Below are 21,178 nucleotides of genomic sequence, written 5' to 3' on the forward strand. Positions count from 1 at the left end.
AAATTACAAAAACATCTACCTCAATGACTGACTAAAAACAAATTCACTTTACAATTTCCTCACAATGAGTTTATGCATTGTTGGCACTAAAAAAGCAGGTATTTGGGAGCTGGAAAATTAGGTAAAGCATAATTATTCAAACTAGAAGATTCTTAAGTTCAATAATCCATGATAAAGAGAAGTTCAGCGACTACTTAAATCTCAATCTTGAAATACCAGAGCAAAAACTACCCCATAGCACAACTGGGGAGAGCACACCATCCACCAGCACCACCAGGGCAGCTCCTGGAGCAGCTCTGAACACTGACCTCCAGGTTCCTTCACTTCAGTTTTGGATCAGCTGACATCAAGTTTTGAGGTGCATTTAGTGATAAACTTTGGAGAATCGTAGCCATTCCAAAAAGATACTAATAATCGTGTTTGCAATCCTGTTGAAATGATCACTCCAAACTATTGTTTGGGTTCATACATTTCACTTCAATGCAGAATATGGCCCAGCAAGCCTAACTCAGTATTTTCGACCCAGAACTGTAAACACCACTTTCATTTCTTCATGTAAGGGATTGGTGTGATTGGTAAGGAACAGTTTCACTATTACAAATAATGAGGCAGCAAATAATAGAAAATGAAAACTTCCTGAGCAAACTAACAGCCTCTTCAGACACTATTTGTAACGTTTTGTTATTATTTCCTCACTAAATGGCTTTTTGTTTTTAATTTAGATTCAGAGATATGGCAGGCTTCTAAATAAAATATCAGTTCAAAGACTGAAGACATTTTACACGTGGTTTACAGCTAATGAATTTCCAAAGTTGAAAGAAAACATTGCAAAGAAGTTACTTAAAAACAGTAGTGAGATTCTGTAAATAGATTCAAGTCTTCAAAAGAAAAATCAGTCACTGCATGCAGCTTTAAAGTAGGTCTTTCAAGTCAGGATTAAACTAAACCGTTATTTAGTGAAATGACACTAAATAAAAACAGTACAAAAAGGTGCAAGTGTAAAAACAATAACAATTATTCCCAAATACCCTGGGTGTGGTACAAGAATCTCTACAGGTTCCAAAAGATCTGCTTGCAAAAGTGAGCTGGGAGCTCTGCTCATTTAGGTTGTGTTTCCATGATTTGACTAGATGTACTTACCGAAAATTAAATAAAACAATCACTTTTTTGTGATGGGGAGCAGCATCAGGCAGATGAGTGGCTCACACCAGAACTACTTAGCACTCACATGTATAAAGTTACACACAAGGTTAAGCCAAAATTTCTCACTATGTGTTGTAATAACACCTTATATCTTTGATGCCAAATTTAATTTTTTCTATTTATTCCTTGATCACAGAATGGTTTAGGTGGGAATGGACTTTAAAGATCACCTTGTTCCAAATCTCCTGCCATGGGCTGGGACACTTTGTACTAGACCAGGTTGCTCCAAGCCCCAGTGTCCAGCCTGGCCTTGGACACTTCCAGGGGCAGCCACAGCTTCTCTGGGCAAACTGTGCTAAAGCCTTACCACTCTAAGAATTTTTTTCCTTACATCCCATCTAACCCTGCCCTCTGCCCACATGAAGCCACTCCCTCTTGTTCTGTCACTCCAGGCCCTTGTCCACAGTCCCCCTCCAGCTCTACTGAAGCCCCATTAGGCATTGGAAGGTGGTTCTAAGGCCTTCCCAAACTCTAAACCAAAATATCCCCTTAATTCACAGACTGATAGTAACAATCAGTACACAGCTTACATGGAGATGCACAGCTGGTTATAATCATTGCAGAAACTATTGAGACATTCTTCCATTCTGAGAATGTTTAGGTCTTCAGATTTCTTCCAAGGTACCAAAGTCCTAATCACAGAAAGTTTTGGGTTGGAAAGGACCAAAAGGTCACCTCATTCCAGCCCCCTGCCATGAAACATCTTCCACTATCCCAGGTGGCTCAGAGCTCCATCCGACCTGGCCTTGAACACTCCCAGGAATGGGGCAGCCACAGCTGCTCTGGGCAATAGTTTCAATAGTTTTCTGCAAATCACTTCAGATGGAGACATCATTTTGGGTGAATCAGAGCTGAACACAGATCAGTAAGAGCAGGATGTATGACAACACTCAGTGGCAGCTAACAAGCCAGGTCCTTCCAAACAGCAAGACAAAGCTGTAAGTGTAGGGAGCAGCAGCATCTGAGTGAGTTTTAGCTGGTAGAGATTTAAAAAACTCAGAAAAAAGATTTAGCAACCAAGATAAAGATTTTCAGGAATGAATCAATGCTGCTGCCATCTGCAAATCCCCGTCAGCACATCCGCAGTACCTGGACCAGCTCACTCTAGGTGTGTTTGCATATCTTTGAAACAACACACCTTCCCTTCTGTGTCTGCAGACCCATCCTTTGATCTGCTGCAACGTGAATATAAAACAGCAGCAATCCTTACAAAGGAATGATAATAGCTAACTGCTTTGATACCTATGGCAACATGACTAAAAACAAGCAATTCAAAGAAACAAGTAATTCAGTTTAAAGTTATGAAGTTATGAGCTTTTTTTTTCCTGTGGTCTTTAACATATCTGCAAAGCTCTTTCATCCAATTTTGTAAAGAAGTGTAAGTAGCCATTCTGAATTGATTATTACAACTTCAGGATGAGTGACACTTGACTGAAAGAGTAAAAGGATGTCAATCTCCTTTGTTTTTCAAAGGAAGAGGAAAATATTCTTTTCCCTGCATGCTCTTCTATGCAAAAAAAAGTTACAGACTGTGGTTTTGCCCATGGTCTTGGACTCCATTCTCCTTCCACAATGACTAACTAATACATAGAAACACTTAATCTGGTAAAATTCTTCAGCAATCTGGACAATACAAGCCGAACAAAAAGCACTATAATAAAATAAAGTCACTTTTTCCCACAGAATGTCTGCAAGTCCATTTCACATGTAATCTAAAATTTCCCAATGCCCAGAAGTTACCAAATACGATATGGCTCTTATTTACTGCAGCAATTCAATACATTCACTGATGCAGGCATTCACTCTTTTTTTTTCCTTTTTCTTTCTAAATTTATGTTTGAATCTCAGCAACTCATCTTGTGCCATAAAATGTTTATGGTTTCAACTTATATGGAGAATCCAGAAGCCTTCAGAGATCGAAGGGCCATTCTCACTGTCAAAACTGGAAGTTTCACAATGATAACTTCATTTTCATTACAGCTTCACAAAGGATATAGAAATACACAACTCCTTCAGCTGCCAACAGCCTCACAGACTAAAAACATGCAACCCCAACCAGTAAGTTTCTGCTGACCACAGAACACACAACTAGGTTTTGTCAAATGCTTTTAGGACTGTACAGTTACTTATGCATTTTTAAGGCTGTAATTAAATTGCCAAAAAACTACATGACAAAATGCAGCTTGTCTGCATAAAAAGTTAAAAAAACCCAGTAACTCACCTTTATCTTCTTTCAGTACAGCAGATAAAAGTGTATTTTAAGTCATTATTTCCTCTTTAGGCTTCCCCCTCTACGTGCAGGGAGGGGTTTTAGTTTCCATTCTAACCTGAGATGAACCACTTGGCCTAGAAAGCTCATTCAGTGCTTCAAAACTACCCCACTTCAAAATCCAAGATTTACTCCACAACTTTGATGCTCCAAGTGAGCCAGGATCAAAAGTTCTGCACAGACTGCCTCAGCGAGAATATTGGCTCCTACAGATCCACACCCTTCTGCTACAAGGTCTCTAAGCCAGTAAAAGTTAAATATCCCTGAAGGGAAGGGACGTATAAAAATAAATAAAAATAATTTCTATATAAAGTACATATTTAGAAGACTTTGAGTCCATCCTAAGCAATATTTTTTAATCGTTTTTGTGTCCATAAGACATGCTTAGAATTACTCTGCTCTACGAATATATTTATTAAAAAAATATTAAAAAATCAAACAAAAAAACCCAAACAATAAAAGATACAAGACAGAAAATTGTCATTTTAAGGTTTACTTCTGCAAGATGTATTCTGACCACACCAGGGTCCTACCAAGCACATTGGCCCAGCTGAACTGGCAGGTTCCAGCTAGCACCCATCCAGCTGTTGTTTCCCAGTAAACATGAGTAACTACACCAGCATTGTCTCATTAACAAAAGAAAAAATTAAGACAGTGTCACCAAATATGCTGAAACAGTGAGTTAATGAGTTTCACACTGGAAATCACCTAAAAATAATTAGCTGTTTACCAGAATCCTGTGAAATTTCCAGTAGATAATATTCAAATTTAAGTTGTCAGGAAAAAAACCTATCAGCCTATCTATAAACAGATATGAGTACACACCATGTACCAATTCAAGGTCTGCACTTGCCTTTTCTTCTGCATGGGGAAAGCGTGAGAAAGGGTCCCAGTTTTAGTCTCTGAAGTACATTCACAGCAGTAACCACACGGTTCAAGTGTCTGTGCTCCTTCCTCACTGCTGCTGTTTGAACTCAGGATATTGTTGTGCTTTGCATTAAGACATATTCCTCAGATTTTAAAGTGCCGTGTTTTCAAAATTCAGAAAAAATAAAGCTTCTAGCAGTAACAACCAACAGAGCAGGAGAAAACTGCAGAATATCAGAACGATTTGATTTCAAGAACAGTTTGTTCCAATCTCCTGCCACAAGCAGGGACACCTTCAACTATCCCAGGCTGTTCCAAGCCGTCTAACCTGGCCTTGGGCACTCCCAGGGATCCAGGAGCAACCACAGTTTCTCTGGGCAACCTGTGTCAGGGCCTCTCCACCCTCACAGGGAAAATATTCTTCCTTTCCTGGTGTTAAATTAAGCTTTATCATTTGTAAACCTCCAAGAATTTTGAAAAATTAGGTAAGTTGGCATCTATTTTTTTATGCTTAACAATAACACTTGGGTGTCAAAGCCTGCATGTGGAAATCAGTAACATTTATGGAGTCACTTAACTGCACACTGAAGTGTGAAATGAGTCACAGACAGGTTGTGTTTACCTATCCAGGTTACACTGGAATAATGAGACATTGGAAGTTGGTTACCTCCAAGGGCAGCAATGGTGGTGTCCACCTGATCTCCACTCACTTCAATAAACACCCATTTGCCCTCAGGCTTGTGATTGTTTTGCCTGTACTCAGGGTATTTCAGCGTCTGTGCCTCCCCTGTGCTCCACACCAGATGAAATTTTGCATAGTTAAAGTATTCTAGAAAAAAATACCTAAGTAATTTTCAGCTCCATTTTCAAAGTAGATAAAAATTTCATGGAGTTGCAATGAGACTTGGACACCTGAATGTTTGAATCATTTCTGAAAATGGCAGTTCAAAGACTCAAAGTTTTGAAAACCTTATCCTATATAATGCAAATCATAGATGGCTGCACATTAGGAGGAATTCAAAACATACTATTTTTACAGTTGATGGTAAAAAATAATACAAAATTAATAAAAAATACACATGTAATATTTGTGAACTGCATTTCTTTTTTTCTCTCATCACATCAAGCTCTTTCACTTGGGAGACAAAGACACTGTTCTCCCCACATGAGGCTGTTTGTCCCCAGCTCAGGACAGGGGTGTCCTACCTGTCCCCTTCCACCTGCTGACACACACCAGAACACAACACTTCTTTATGGTTATGTGACTTCCATCTCTGCCCAATTCATTACACTGCTTCTGTGCAAGAAGCAGCTTTAGAGGCATCACAGCTCTGGCAAAATCCCCTGGTGAGAAAGCACTGTGGTGGTTGTAAGCAATTTGAGAAAGAAGGAAGGACCTGAAGTTTGTTGCTTGTTCCTGTATCTCAAACTTAATTAAATTTGAAACATGGCAGAAATTAGGACACAAACAAATAATTAAAACATTAATCATAAATGAATTCACAGCTTAAAAATACAGAGTCCTTGGCACGGATCTCATGTGAGTAGCTGAAAGTCTGTTACTTCCTGTAGCACCTACTCTTCTGGTAAATTCAGTACAGGTTGCCTGATGAATTCAGAAGTTACTGGAAAAGAAAGGGGAGAAGAGAAGGAATGGCACTGACATATCCTATGTCACACCAGCTTGTTTCCTTAAACAGTCCAGGCTTAGAGCAGATTTAGAGGCAGAGAAGTTATGTTGAAGTGTCATTTTAAACTCGAAGATACAATCAAATTTATTAATTCTCAGTGTGAGGGAAACTATTTTCCCAAACTATAAATACAATTTCGTTTCACTGCTGACTACCATTAGTTTAAGCATACGTTGATTTTTTGGGGGGAAGGCAGTGGGGTGGTAAATAAATACATATCTGAATGACCAAATACTTTTGGTCACCTCTTCCTATTTTGCTGTAGGTCCCAGCTGTATGTCACTCTTTTACAGCCACATTAAGCCAGTCTACTTGAAGTACAGGTGTAGCCTAATTGTTAACAGACATACTTCATTTGTGATCTTAACACATCCCCTTCTCTGTTGCAACCACATGAATCCAGGCTTTGATTGACAAGAAGAAAAGGAGAAATCAAACATGTTGCTAATTGTGTCTTGAAAGAAGGATTCCTTTGATTCCCAAAACCTGTAACCTTGTCAGACTTACCATGTACTGGAAGTACAATGTGAACCATGCCATCATTTCAGGGTAAGCAAATAAAAAAATCATTAGTACACATCTAATAACACCAAGAATTCCAAACCCATCAAGCCTCTCAAACAGGAATTGTCTCCCCTTTTCATCTAACAAACATATATTTATCAGAAGCATTATTACCTGCATTAAAAGCTGGGAGCAGTAAAATACCAGGTGGTGCTGCTTCACAGGTCTTCACCAAAGCAGTTTGGGAATCTTAGCTATGGATCTCAGTGGTCAGCAGTACTTCTTCCAATCCACCCTCTCTGCTTCAGTCCAATGCATAAATTTCAAAGTGCAATTTTCCTGAGTGTAGTAGCATTCTTCAATCTAAATAGAGTCGGGGGGAGAAAAGAGAATTTGAGATCATCTGGTATAACTTTCCAAATGTTTTAGGCTAAGAAGAGGCTAAACATTGCCCAGAGAGGTTGTGGTCTCCCCATCCCTGGAAGTGCTCAAGACCAGCCCTGGATGGGCCTTGGAGCAACCTGGTCTAGTGAAAGGTGTCCCTACTCACGGCAGGGGGTTGGAATTGGATCATCTTTAAGGTCTCTTCCAACCCAAACCATTCTCTGATTGTGTGAAGAAGCTCCATCCAAACACTGCCCAATACTACACCATATAAATATTTATCCCAAATACCTTCCTTGGTCTAATAAAGTCTGTGAAGACAGACCACACCTGAGATAAAGGCAAGCAGCAGGAGATCCCACAGTCATGGAGCTCCAGAGAGTGACCAAGAGGTCCAAACCCTCTGCCCCAAACCAGAGAACAGGAGGGTCCCCCCAAGACCACCTCCAGTTCTGAGTATCTCCATAGATGGAGCCTCTGAGGGCAATTTGTTCCAGTGTCTGGACACTCACAGCAAAAAAAACCTTCTCATTTTAATAGTATTTCCTCTATTTCAGTTTGTGCCCCTGAGCCACTCATCTCAAGGCTGAGTTGTCCTAGCTCTCTCTGCCTCCCCTCATATTCTCACAGTGGGGTTTCCCAACCTGTCCTCTGTCCCAACTACAGGTTTCCTGTATTTTGATGACTGAACTATGTGACTAAGTGCAGATGCATTGTTTGCATCATCTGAAAAATAAAGCAGCAAAATTAAATCACCAATTGCTGAAATTGCTGATTAAGTGGGCCATGAATACATCAGGGAACCACATGGCAGAGGCCTTTCTCATCTCGTTTAAAAGTTACACTTTAAGCAACAGGACATTTTAAATCTTTCCTGCCTCAAGTACATACAACCTAAGTTTTTATATCAAAATACTGAATTGCAAAGATCTAATGCTTCAAAAGAAATTAGTTAAACATAGCAATAAAGGCCAGACACACAATCCTATAAAAAAGAAAAAAAAAAAAAAAATCAGCTTTGTCTCACAAATCCTTCTATCACAAAACCATAGTGGCCAGCATTTATTTTTATTTTTAGCTTTTAAGCTTTCACTGATGGAAGTCCAAGTTAACCTTTACTTTATTTTGTCCTGGGCTAAATCCACTGTGACATCCTTTTTGCCCTTTTAAATACAGAAATTTCTTGGAAGGCTTCCAGTACTTTGAAATAAACACATTTACAAGATATGCAACAATTAACATGAGTGGCTCTAGAGGCTCCTGAGACAGCTCTGAAGTCCCTATGATGTGATGTCCAGATATGTTTATATAACTTTTTTTATTTAATAGTTAATTTCAGAAATCACTCCTTTACCATCTTTAGCAAAGTGGGTGTGAACTTTCTACTCCAAACAAAAAATGATATGGGAAAGGAGAGCAAATATGAAAAAAGCAAAATAGCATTAAAAAGGCAAAAAAAATGCATTAAACCAGTACAAGTTTATGCTTAATGATGTCTAAAGAGCAAGCTGACTTTGAGGCACACTGGAAATCACCATTTCACCCTGAAGCTGGTTGTGCTGGAGCCAGGGGACAACTGCACACAATGATCAGAAGATTGTGATGTTTATGCACCTACAAGCTGACATTTGACGACTGCTCAATCACAAGTCTCACTGCATGTTTCTACTTATTTCTCAAAATTACAAGGCTTATTACAATTTTACTTCAATTTTCACAGAAGTTGAGATTCTCAACAGCAGCAAGTTTGTGAGAGTTTCCAGTCCAAGCTCCCAAAGAGCTAAAGCAGATACAGATGAGAGGATATTTTTCAAAACAAATACAAACTGGCAAAGTCTGAGGTCCTTTACTGTTGGATACTATGGGAACAAGTTAAAACAGCTCCTCAATCACCTGCAATTACATTCAAAAGTTTCTGGAAGTCAGAAAAGCTCATAAAAACAATGAAGTGCCACCAGAGAGTTTGAACCCTAAGAAAGAAGTTTAGCAATTAAGTTATAAATTAGATTTTTTTAAAATCATCTTGTTCAATGCATAATTAAGTCAGGAATGATTCAAAAACTTTCATCCTACCTGAAAACAAGGGATGAACAATTCTAAGGATCCTTTCCAGATAATATTATATATTAATTACATTATTGCAACTACCATATGGAATGGAAACAAATACATGAAAAGATGCTGCCACATCACCTCTGTGAAGCAGCACAGAGGTCCCAGACTCTTTGTTCCATGTTGAACCTCAATAAGGAATAAAAATCTTTAGAAGTAACTCTGACTAAAGTCCAAATTACAGCCCCAATTCCCTACATAGGCTCTTGTGCAAAGAGACGTTGCTCAGCCCAGTGTTTTAAAACACACAGATCTGAAAAAATTATCTGAGAAGTAGTCAAATACTATTTTTCTTTAAGAGCTACACACAAACTGTGGCTCTTCAGCCAACTGGCAGAAACATTAAACCCCCAAACTTTTATCGTTTTTACAACACGTAGAAGTTATTTTTTTATATTTCATGACTTTAAGAAGTACAACTAAACAGAGCACTACTGTAATTTTCTAATTATATTTTCGCAAGTTTTTAATGTCATAATTTAAATTATGAACTCTTTATTTCAAGATGATTAATTAGAGTATGTTCCATTTGGGGAACAAGAGTTCAATATCCCACTACCAATTAAACAAAATGCACTCCCTTAGCTTAAGATTAAAAACCAAAATGCAGCCAAAAAGTTTCTTCCTTGTATCTGTCAGATCACAAAAGCATCCAAAACAGCAGGATAAGACTGCCAGAAAACCCTAAGACTTTCAAAACTATATTATTTAGTGCAGTGGCTTAGCTCTGAAGCTGCACCAGAAATGACATCCAAGCTTTGGACAGTAAGCCTTTCTGCCAATGAATTTCTTGTAAAGTCAACAATTATAATTTATTCTGATCCTTTGTGTCATCATATTAGTAGTTATTTTTCTGCAATCCCAGAGCAGCAACAAATAATGCCATAGAAGAGGACTGATATAATTACAGGCTGAAAAAGATAGGCCAGCACCCTTACACTCAAAACTACCCTCTGTGGCTCCTTCATACCCCATATGTTGCTAATAAAACTGTTTGAATCATACCTAGGAGACAGTTTTACTGATATTGTATCAGGTCCCTGGGTTCTTTGTATGAGATACGATGTCACCAGCACTATAACTATGCAAATTCTGTGATACAGGATCCCACTGGACACAATATTACATAAGTAATTCGCAGTATGAAACTGGGCATTAACAATAATTCTAGTGTTATATAAATGAAACCACTATGTTTACTGAAAAGCTCACCACACAACAACAAAATCGAATTTAAAAAGCAATAAAGAGCAACTGACATGCTCATAGTAAAGATGGTAACATTGGTATTTTTTTCCCCAAACAATGTAAATTTTGCTTTCCGTGTGACAGTGCTTTACAGAAACCTTTGGCAGTGACACTGGGCAAATGCAACCCCATCAACAATATTAATAAATGACTTTAAACAGGAACCTACAGAGTCCAACTTTGATAAACAACCACGTGATATTCAGCAAGAATCACTGTAGTCACATACAAGTGGGATTCTCAGCTTCTGCATGGAGTAAATGATAATGATTAAGACTAAGAAAAGCAGCAGTAAGAAACCAACACACATCAGAAGAATCATCCTGTGGTCAGAAAACCCCTGTGCTCCAATCCTGCACCAGACTTCTGTGTGACCTCAGGCAAACAAGGCTCCACCTGGGCTGGCATCACCTGAAATAGGGTCCATCACCTTTTCCTGCTTAAGTCTATGGCCATGCTTTATGAACACTTGCAAAAAGGCAAGTCAGAGATCTTTAGGTCAGTGTTGGAAGAGACAGAAAAGTACAATGAAAAACCTGACAGCACAGGCAGCTTGGTGCACTTTCCCCTTATCCATGTTTCCAGTGATCTCTTCCCTCCACAATTAATTTATTGGTTTGCTGCTGGTGAGAAGTGCTAGAGCTTGTAAGGAGTCTTATTTTTGAAAGAACTCAGAAAAAAAAGTAACAGGCTGGCATGATAAAGTGAGTCTGGTAAAAAGCCAGACTGAGGAGATAAAAGGAAGCTATTTTGCCAAGGTACTGTGAGAATTAATAAATCAGATCATTTTATAAGGTAAATTGTACAGTAAATTTGTATTGTAAATTGTCAAATACATATGGGAAAAGCCACAGCTCAGTATTCGCTGGTAATATTTTTAATGGCTTCAAACACAGCTACAAAACAAATGATACACAGCACAAGCAGCTAAGGAGACTCAGTCTGAGAAGGACCAACTTTAAGTAAGTGATGGAAAAAAAAGAGTTGTAACCAGGCACTTGGAAACAAAGATAAAGAATTGATTGATTTCTTTCACTTGTGTGCTTCCACTACAGTAGCAGCTTAAGCAGTAACTTCTCAAGTTTTCCACCAGTCTCTGTGCAATACAAAAGCCATAACAGTTTTATTCTGTTTAAAAATCAATAAATAGCAGCTTAGGTGACATCTGACAAGGCAGAAAGCTCACACTTCTTCCCATCAACATTCTGCCCTCTGGTATTGCTGCTACATTTTATCATCATGCAGTTCAGAGAGAATTATATACCTATTTCCAAAGTTTGAAAAAAAAACAACCCCCTCCTTCCCAAATATGGCCCAAAGCTGTTATGAAGCAACTTATTTTTAGCAAAAGCACTTATGCAGATACTTAATTTTAATTAATAGTCTCACTGACTTCAACATTTGCACAGCAAGACAACTCCACGCTTCAATTAAAGCCTGCACAGAAATGCTGTGCTGATTCATGGCCAAAAGCATGACAGGAACATCATTATATAAAATGCTCATAAAATTTAAAGAAAAAATATAACAGGATCCTCACCTTTAAACAGAACATTAGACACCCTCTAAAACTCACAGCTTGAGCAGAACTTGCAGGTTGCTGAATATGTAAATGCTAGGGGTAAGAGAGATTCAGTGAAATGATTCCAGAGTGGGCAAAAGAATTTTGGGGAAGTATCTTAAGTGGAGACTATAGCAGGCCCAGGTCTGCAACTCTGGCATCTGTCATGGCTGGGTTCTCAAGACTGGAAGATCCTTTACCAGAAAAGTGGAGGCAGTTGCACGTTGACTTCTGATCTTTTTCTACTATTCACAGAGCACATAACTGGATTTCTATCAATAACCAATTAATTGCATCCAGGCCAGTTCAATCAGAGATTATACCGGGCATCTTCAGCAGACATTCACTTCCAGGGAAGAGCCACTATCAGTTACAATTCTGCCTATCATAATAAACCTATAATAAACATAATACTGAAATAATGGTATCTAAGAAACAAGCTTTATTTTCACTGTCTATGTAATATCATAAACTAAGCTGTACTTTTTAGACAGAAACCTTAAAGAGAGTTGGCAACAATTTTTTGTTAAAATATTCTGGTCCTGTTTATAAGCAAAACTGTGGCACCTGATGGCCTGTAACTCAAAACTATCAACTAAGAATTTCTGGTAAAAACAAAACAGAAGAGCAGAACAAAACAGCCCAGGTGACAGAACTCAAGTAATAAACTGACAGAAAAGAACAGGTAGAAAATGAACACCTGAGCATTTTCCTACAGGAGCAATTTCTTCCCAGGACATCCACTTGTCTCCAGCTCAGCACCAGCCTTGCCAGCCTGCCCACACATGAGCTAAAATAAAGCCCAGCCAGACCTGCCTTGGCTCTGCAGAGCACCAGCTTGTGCATTTCCCCAACCGTTTCACACCTAATTTACAGAGTACATTTATCCATCCCTGTATCGCTGAGATCTAACCTGGGGAGTGACTAGAATCAGAATCACTTAATTGATTAACACTTAAGTGAGATGCAGAAAATAAACAGAACACACTGGAAGTCTTTCTGAAAATGCATTATTTTTATTCCGACTCCATTAAGCAGTCCAGCACTTTTGAAGGATTAATGAAAAAACTATCAGGAAATAATACAGAAGAGGAATGCTGAGTCTCAGGGAACATGCCAACACAATGATGAAGTGCAGACACCTCTCTGGTAGTAATGAGTCAAGCCAGGATGTTCAGAGAACTACAGGGACATGTGAACTTGCCCACTTGATCAGTTACAGAGTTTATTTGGTTTTTATGAAATAGCATTTTGATAATTCCTCCCTGGATCACAGACTGTAGCACTCATCAACAACAATCATTCTCACAAAACTCACAACACATTTTTTTCACACAGAAAAGTCTACTAAACATCCAGAACTGAAAACATTCACCTTCAACTTAATACCAAGCAGTCCGTGAGCGTGTATGTAGGCACATAAGGATTATTTCCACAAACCTTGTAAAGCAGGACACAATGTTTCATTTACAGCTGCTATTTTTTTAAGCAGGAACTGAAGACAAGCCCAGGAAGAGTAGGAATAAATAGGTTTCTAAACAAACAACTTACAGAGATGCTTTTTAACAGGACCAGACAAAACAGACCTTATAGTTTCATTTACAAGCCAAAGTTGACCTCAGGCACCACACTGAATAAGAATGAGAACCTACATGGATATTGACCTTAATAACACTACAGGGACAAACTCTGCATAGGGGAGACTTGCTCTTGAACAAATGTTTTCCAATGTATTAGGTATAGAGAAGCTTTTTTTCTGCATCAAGAACCACACGTCACATTCCTTAAACTGTTTCTTTTCTAGACCAAATACACTGTGGACAACCTACAGAGGATGCCCCTCGGTGTTCCTCTTTGAGGTTTCCATCTGTAGTTTCCACTAACAACGAAAACACATGGATTTTTTTTCCCTCAAAAAATCACAGTCACATGCAAAAAGAAAATATTCTAAGTGATTAGAGACTATCAACACTAAGAAGTTCTGATGGAGTTTTTTAGTGATGTTAAGTCAAGTGCCACAGAGCCCACACTAATGCAAAAAACAGGGGGAGCTGAGGATGACAAGCAGCAGGAATGGCTGTGTAAGCTGCATGAGAATCCAGGAACAAATCTGGTGACAGGTCTAAATTAACACAAAAGGAAATAAACACTAATTCCACACTTATCAGGCCTTCCTAGATCTACTTATGCATGAAGAATATAAAAAGGAAATTATATGTTTAACTCTGTATCCGAACATCAGTCTCAGGTGAGAAACTTCACTTGTGACCCTGAAACATCTGCAGCTCCTCTCACAACAGGGACAACTGGGACAGTCCCGGGCAGAATCACTGTCCAACCAGGCACAGAATGATGTAGGACTGTTCATTTGTCTCATACCACAGTCCAGGCTCTTCCTCCACAAACACCTGGACCTTTTCATCCACTCAGGAGTGAACAGGCAAAGGGAGGAGAGCTGGTCTACAAAAATAATGATGGTCCACATCTCAAAACCCTAGCAGTAAATCATCTCCCTGATCATGAAATGAATCAAAAGTTCAATAAGACTGGACACATTTAATTCTTTGTACTCCACAGACTGAAAAACAATTAAGAGTCTGGAAGCTGAAAAGTGGCTTAAGCTAAAGCTACACAGTTGTGTGGACAAAATTTGGCCACAGGAAAACATTTACATATTTAATATAGGATATTTTAAATAGGTTTATGTTGGCCTAAAAACAGCATCTTGAATAGATTATTATTGCAGTAAAAACCTGAGTAATGAGCTCACCAAATGTAAAACATCCCACATGCAGAATGTGCAGGCTCTTGACCATTTCTCTCCCTGCTTCAAACTCCAAGTTGCAGAGATTTAGACCACCATATTCAATTAAATCAAATTCACTCTATAATTTTCCAATACTTTTTTCACAGTTAAATACAACACTGGCCAATACTTACCAGGTTACAATGCTAAGCAATTCAAGTGATAATCACAACAATGAATGTGCAATCTAATGTCCATTTCCCTTGATTTATACAAATCATCACATAGAAGCCTCATGCATCCATTTTAAGTAACTGGGAAGGACCATATTTTTCCTGATCTGAATCAGTGTTTGGTCCGAACTCAGGCATTTCATTTTTATTTGTGTGCATTATCCAGAATCACTCTTCACACATAGTGGAAGATGCCTGGGGCTGCACAGTCCTCTGCAATCCCAGCAACTGGCCTTCTCATTCCCTGTGATAGTTATGCTGAAAAAAATAAGATCAACCAAATTTCCAACTGCCCTTCCAATTGTGGGAGAAACAGATCAGCCTGTTCTTTATTTCTGAAGAAAAGGTCCCAAAAAGGTCAGCCTTTCATACGAAATACAGATCATTAACACACACTATACATACTATTTTGATGCTCGTTTTTTGTTTGTATAACTGGGATTTATTTGATTGTACATATTTCAGGATGTTCTATATTTTATATATATGGTTTTTAAGGTCCCTTCCAAACCATTTTATGATTCTAAAAATGCCCCCACCCTTTCATGTGCTACTCCTCGGCTGGAAACAAAGCTCAGTAACACAGAGAAATTATGATTTTTATTGACAACACAATAGTTTTGTGTACTAGAGAGGCTGAATGAAATCACACCTGCCTTCATGCAAACTCTTAAATTATGTGAGCTAGATGCAAACACAACACAGAACAATTGACTGCTCATTCCTAAACCTGTCCAAATTCCAATCAGAAAAAAATCACAGAATTCTCAAGTATCTGAAAAGACAATTATATAAATGACAAGAATTCCAAGGTCAAACACCCACTTTGAGAAGTGTTTTAGCTTGATTTGCACTCACTTTCTTCCAGAGACTAACTGCAGAAACAGCACCCAGACAATTAAAACTTGTGACCTTTTAGCATAAATGATAATTTCTTAGGCTCACTCTTTTATATTCCATCCCATATTCTTCCAAATAAAAGCAGCCCAAAAATACTCTGCATGAAAAACTAAATGTTCCCAGTGACAACTCTGATCAAGTCATTCTTTGCACATGAACACTGAAAGATGCAACAACAGCAAGAACCACTAGTTATTCTTATAACTTCAAGACTAAACCCTAAATATAGTACGTTTTCAAATTCTCTTTCCTAAAATTCAAGTAATATGTTCATCGCTTTAACTGAAAGCTAGCAAAGTACAATTTGTATTGTGCTGCAGGCCATAAAGGGAATGTTCTTTATTTGAGTCATGGTTGGATGAGGATGAAAAGTAGTTTTTGAAAATTTACAACAGTTTTGACACTACTGTGTGTTTATCGTTACAAGTTATCCTTCTCTATTTATCAGACTGGCTCTAGACCTTTCACTACCTTCAAAAAAACAGTTTTTATCAATTCTTCATGTCCTTATAGCTAACCATAGGAAACTGCATAGAATACACAAAAAAATCCCTAGTGGAGAAAGAACGTGGATATAAGAAGGAGCCCAGTCTGCTTCACTATGGCAAGTGAGGCTATGGTTTAGAAGTAACATTTAGTAATTAATTTGCCTTTAGCACAGCACTCAAGTAACATTTTTCTACCACTTACCTGTCCTGAGTAGCCATTCTGCTACATCAAAAATGTTCCCAGGGAAAAGGAACTTACCTAGAATTACTGGAAGCCCTTTCACCTCCTCTCCACTCTGAACTGGCACATCACCAGCACTGCTTCCAGTACTTCACAACAGAGCTGTATTTTGCTTGTGAACCCCATGGATATTCTTATTTCTCTACCCTAAGCAAAGCTTTCTTCAAAATAAAATTTTTCTTACACTAATTTATGGAGAGCATATTTCAGAGGCTTGGTTTCATATGAAATAGGTTGTGCTTACCTGTCTGTGGCAGTCTTCATTAGTTTTGTAAACTGAGACACTGGGTTTTCAGTTGGAAAAATGAAGTCTCAATTATGGAGCAATTTCAATACCTACTTTTCTAAATCTGACTTTCTGAAAGATGCATTACCAGCCTTCATGTCAGTCTTTACTGACTGCACCAAGATGCAAATACAGGTCTACAACATGACTACATTATTTATTGCAGGGCAAACACCAGACCCTGCAGGTACCTCAAGGAGCCACCGTAACTACAAGGAATTTTTTTTAATAGAACCTGAAAGGGCAAGGAGAGCCTACAGCGGATTCTGGAATTTCCCAAATGATCCCAGGATGCTAAAGCAGAGGTAAAAATGTAGATTTTCACCACAGGCAACAAAGCCTTGCAGGAGCAAACAGAACCCTAACCTTTCTGCAAGGTGCCAGAGTTCCAACTCACAGGTAAGGCAACATCAGAGACAAGTGACTGCTGCTGTTTTCAAAGACTTGAGACTTAAAGGCTTGGCTAGCAAAAGGTTTTCTCCTCATTTTTTATGAGATACCAATTTTTGTGGGATAGCACAAAACGTTTCCAATTTAGGTGATTCTTCAAAGGACTTCAGGGAACACCTGGAGATCTTGCAAGATGCTAGACAGTAACACCAGGGCATGAAACACCTACACTGCAATAAGATCACCTCAGACAAGGTGTCCCAGCTTGGACATAAAACTAAGTGTCACATTAATTTTTGCATATGTGTACAAAGACTTCTTGTGCTTACATGAAAACTCAGCAAATTAAAGCTAAGAAGAAATGAGCTACTACACAGCATTTTTCTACCTACGAGGAAGAATCAAACCAGTGTTTCTGTAACTTCTTTTCCCACGATTTAAAAGGGTTTCTGTACACCTTCTTTGTGAAATAAGCTGAGTAATAATTACCTCATCACAACCTTTTTCAAACACTTGTCACTATGCACTGCTGACAAAGAACCACTAAAACTTTTCCTCTCAAAGCAAGACAGAAGCAAAGGCTTAGTCACTTCTTCACATAACAGAAGCTTTCTGAGCAGTTTAGCAAAAAATCAAGATATATTATTTCTCAAAGCAAAATAACACATTGCACTTGGAAGATGTGTGCTCTCCATACTGAACAACACCTGTTACATACCTGAAGGGGTTTCTAGAGCAAGCCAAGTCTCCCCAGGTGGTAATTACACTGATCAAATCATCCCCACACATGTTGAAAAAATGGAAAGCAAGAAGTAAAGGTAGTCTTAATGGATCAGCAGCTTCTTCTGATTTCATGCAGCACATGAAAAGAATAAACATGGAAAATTCTGGCGATACATTAAGGCAATTCTTACACCCAAATAATTTGATAATGTAATATTGCGTACCAAGCCAGGTTTTTTTCATAAATAATGATCTAAACAGAATACTAGTCAATTCACCAAAAGATATCAAAGATATCCCCTTATTACAAATGATCCAAGTATCCCCCTTGAGGCTATGGCTATCAGAAAGCATTTAGTTGGCTCTCCAGCCAATAATTTTCAGATCTGTTTTATTATGAAACTGCAACACATTTTCAATAACTTTTAGCTTTGCTATACAGAGCAACAAACAATTTCCCAGAACCCTTTGGAAAATCTGACATGCGAAATGATTCTCTAGTCAACTTGTGTATTATTAAGCTGAAAAAAACCCCCATATATCGGATCATTTGATCACTAGAGAGAATGGCAAAGTATTGGGAGCTTCAGGACAGATGGACGAACTTTAGGTCATATAAAACACTACCAAGGCTGTATTTGAAGAAAAATGTGAAAGTTTGTGAAAGCGCCCCGGGTGAAAATACTTTGTGTTGCTAAGAAACATCATCCCTGATGATGGATGAATTAAATTGTCTCAGTTAGCAGAGCCAACTCCAGGCATCCCTCGTTTATTAGGAGAATGTTTTCTTGTACTGGTAATTTATTTCAACAGCTACATACAAATAAAAAGGCCTACCTTAAAATGAAACTGAGAATTTCAAACTTGCATAATTAATGCTACAAAACAGAACAGAGTTTACATTTTGAACAGAATTTAATAACCAACATTTAACAATGTAAACTCTAAAAATGAATATTAATGCATCCAGATTATTAAGAACTTATTTTAGGAGTGTCTGCAGTGAAATATACTGTTCAACTCCCAAAATTACTCTATGTACAATCCAGTGAAGTAGAAAATTCCTCAAATATTTCTAAGCACCAAACATTATCAATATTCAGGTAATTAAATTTTAAACAGCACTGAGAGGAAAACATTCATTTGTCACATATTGTTATGATGACAACAACATAAAAACCATGCACAAAAGAAATTATGCAAGCCACCTGCTTTGGTCATGTGGACATTGTCTTAATGTTTCATCTGGTTACTTTTTTAATGTCTTACTTACTGTTTCTCCTGCAGGACAGATTTGTGAACTTAGGGAGGTGAATCTTTGCTTTTCTGAAGTGTTTGCTGTTGAACTCCCACAGATCATACCTGCTTTTCCTGCCCTGCATTCAGTGAAGTCCTTTCAAAGGCACAGATGGAACAGAGGAAGGCCACCAGCTTCTCTCTTCCCACATGGTTAGAGCAGAGGAGCTCACCTGAAAGGAGAAAGAACAGCAAGCACATCTCACATGGCACAGCCTTCAGAGCAGGACACAACAGCAGAGAAGCACAGCGAGTGGGGAGCCCCAATATAAGAACAGCCCCAAGGTCAGGAAGTAGCCCCATGACTGGTGCTCAGAAATGAGGGAAAGGGCAGGGCTTCTTTCATAACCCAGAGAGGAATATGCACAATTTTATGCCACCCAGAAACCAACACAGTTGTTGCACTGAAAACAAACCAAGTGCAAAGACCCGTTTTCCAAGAACACAGTTGGCAAAGGGGAGAGTCATTAAAGAAAATGAATTTTCATTTGTCTGCTGCCAAGGCTTTGGGGTTTTTCTTCCCAGTTACTAGATTGAGTTCTAATGGAGATTTTAAGTTAGAAGTCCCAAATTTTAGGCCTACAGAGTCCAATTTAAGGAAAAAAGGTGGAAAACCCTCTATAAACTGTTATTTGGATCGTATCACAGCTTCCAAGTCAGAAATTACCACACACAGTTACATGCCAGTAATATACTCAGCTAGTCAATACACAGAGGCAGCCACAGAGGCTCTTCATCCCAAATAACCCCACCAAGGAGCAGAGTTACCACTGGAGAGCCCAAGGAGAAGTATTCAACAATGATACCAATTTGGCTGTGCTAGAGGAGATGTGTTTCCTGTGGGCCTAATAAGGAAGAGCTTTACAATCTGAGCAGAAACCTTTCAAAACCTCAGAGGACATGTCTTATCTGCACCACTTCTGCTTCTGGAATCCCAGAAATCCTGAAGACAGAAGGCAGATCAGACTGCAGCTTTCCTAGGCACAGATGTTGCAATCACGTCTGCCTTAACTGTAAGCCACAGTCCTTGTGTCTTCCCAACTCTCTCAGCATCTCTTAGTTGCTTTGGTTTTGGAAATGCCATGGCAGAGGATAAAAAAGTGTTTCTGACCACATCAGGTGTAGTAAAACACCAACATAAAAGAAAAATGTATGCAGATTATATTCCAAGCAAGCAGCAAGAAAGAAAAGATTTTCAAGCAGAGAATGTTTCTTCCCGTTCTCCCTTGTCTACATGTTTCACAAAATAACACTTTAAAGCTTGAGACCTGATTGATCCAAGTTTTGGTTTCTAAGTGTTGATCTAGCAGCCATGAAAAATTACCATTTGTGGGTCAGACCTAAAAGTATAATTAAAGATGATTTTTACACACCACTCAGAGAAACTGAGTCACACATGGGTACAGACCCATGTAAATATTCTCCAAGCTTTTTTCAACTCATTAAAAATCCCCTTTCCTAGACACCTACAGCTACAAGATGTCAGATTTGATTTGTCCCATTTCAGGCTTCTCAATGTAAGACAGACAGACAGAAAGAACCAAGACAAGCAATAGTTCCAAAGACAATGAGGGAATCAGAGCACAACCCAAATATTCTGTGACTCCATCTCCAAAGGTTGGGTCTGCAACAAGGTTTCAGGACTTCGAATACAACAAGTTTCCTCTTGGCATTTTCAGTGCAAGATTACTTAAGGTTTTCATTTATTACTTGGATGATGAAAAATATAGTTGCAAAATTTAGTAGTTACCTGGGAAATGCTGCAAGCATTCTGGGAAACTGAGTTACAATTGAGAAAAATGAGACTAAGGAATTAACAGCAAAACTAAAACTGGGGTTTTAATACTGAACTGAATGCCAAAATTGAAAAATAATTCCAATTTATAATAACAATGATAGAAGTATCATACGAAAAAGATAATAAGATTTATTCTGCTCATCGTTGATCCTAAGGTTGTACATTACACTCAGGTTTCAATAAAGATGTAGTAAACGAGCTCAAAAGAGAACCTAAGCAATCTGGGAGAGTTAAGCAG

At 38.5% G+C, this 21,178-nt stretch overlaps 1 protein-coding gene across 9 annotated transcripts in view; it reads right to left on the reverse strand.

Moving 5' to 3' along the window:
• The window catches only part of QTMAN (queuosine-tRNA mannosyltransferase), a 171,253-nt gene that overhangs the window by 142,545 nt on the left and 7,530 nt on the right, over positions 1-21,178 (reverse strand). For 5 of the 9 annotated variants that reach the window (XM_088168395.1, XM_088168393.1, XM_088168394.1 and 2 more), the window contains exons 2-3: positions 19,209-19,315; positions 6,709-6,897 (exon numbers count right to left, since the gene is read on the reverse strand). The gene's annotated coding sequence lies outside the window, so the exon portion shown is untranslated. Of the gene's footprint in view, positions 1-6,708; positions 6,898-17,841; positions 17,969-19,119; positions 19,316-21,178 lie in introns of those variants that run through there. The other 4 variants (XM_088168389.1, XM_088168388.1, XM_088168390.1 and 1 more) reach the window with 4 other exon arrangements.

The sequence above is a fragment of the Sturnus vulgaris genome, chromosome 7 (genome assembly GCF_052056855.1).
Source record: "Sturnus vulgaris isolate bStuVul1 chromosome 7, bStuVul1.hap1, whole genome shotgun sequence".
Lineage (NCBI taxonomy): Eukaryota > Metazoa > Chordata > Aves > Passeriformes > Sturnidae > Sturnus > Sturnus vulgaris.